The sequence below is a fragment of the Schistocerca cancellata genome, chromosome 3, assembly GCF_023864275.1.
Source record: "Schistocerca cancellata isolate TAMUIC-IGC-003103 chromosome 3, iqSchCanc2.1, whole genome shotgun sequence".
Taxonomy (NCBI): Eukaryota; Metazoa; Arthropoda; class Insecta; order Orthoptera; family Acrididae; genus Schistocerca; species Schistocerca cancellata.
In genome coordinates, this window is record NC_064628.1 from 899,956,568 (window position 1) to 899,957,964 (window position 1,397).

The window sequence follows — 1,397 nt, forward strand, 5'->3', positions numbered from 1 at the left end:
TATCTCCATAATGAGATTGGACACATTATATCAATCTTTCAGTGAATATATGTGCGTGAAAAGCTTTTTTCAATTATGAAACTAAGTAAGTCACAATTACATAGCAACTTGACTGATGAAAATTTGTGAAACTGCCTATACCTGTCCAAATGTCAACAGTTTGTGCTAGATATATATTTTGTCTTCAGTGTGCCAAAAATAATAAAATAATACCAAAAAACTCTTTTGTTTGTGATCTATGTTGTCAAGAGATATGAAACTAATACAAATGCTGTATGTGGCACTTTTGCTGTTCCCTCTTCCCCCTCTTTCTGCTACGGCAGTGTGGTTTGGTAGAGAGGAAAGTGTGCACTCAGGTGAGAGTGATTGACAATAAGTGTTCTTCAGTCCCACTACCTTGGCTGTCTTGCTTAGGCTGTCGAATCATTTCTTTGCGTTTCCTTCTGTCTCACTTACTATCGCTACATTGTCGGCCAATATTAGGCAGTCCACATGAACTCTGTTGCTCTTTTTTGTGCCACATGCATCTACAATATTCACACTTTCTCATTTATTGCACTCCAGTGTCTAATCACTTCATCCAGTGTTTGGTGAACATAACAGGTGATATTCCATATTCAAGTTTTACACTGATCTTGATCACAAACTCATCCAGTCTCCTCTGCACCTTAGTCTTCCTTTGTTTCTGTCAGAATTCCCATTATCACTTCACATTTACTACCACCTTGTCCTCTGCCCATGAGTATCCATCCAAGAGTATGTCTGTCAGAGGAGTCTATGAATGTTACTACTATTTTTTTGATCTTTAAGACACCATGTTCTATCAGTTGATTGTTGAATCACAGTGATTAGCAAGATGCAACTACTGACCACTGTCCATGATTTGAGGGACTTTGCAATAATCAAGGTTTATAATAGATGGAGAAAAATCCCATGCTAAGATTCTAATAATGAAACTCCATGTTTACTCTTTTTCAAATTAATATATTTTTGTAACTGTTCAAGTGTTACCTTAAGGTTCACATTTGTGTGTATCATACTCTCATTGGATAAATGGAGCTTCTTATTATTTCCTCAGGATCCAGAAAATTATTTTTCTGTGTGAGAATTATTTTATTAATTGATAATTTTCAATTTGAATATTAATGAACTTGATTTAGTGTAGGTACAGTGTTGGCACTAACTTCAACACTGACAAATCTGATACTATGTGTATATTCAGATATTAAACAGATATGAACAAGAAAGTAATTAACCAGAATTGATCTAAAACAGGAACAGGTTTAATCAGAACACTCACTATGTGTTATGGTACATCATATGCAGCCAGGCATGGTGCCACAATTGTTGGATTGTCTTTTGACGTGGAACATACTGCCTTACTTGACAATATATTC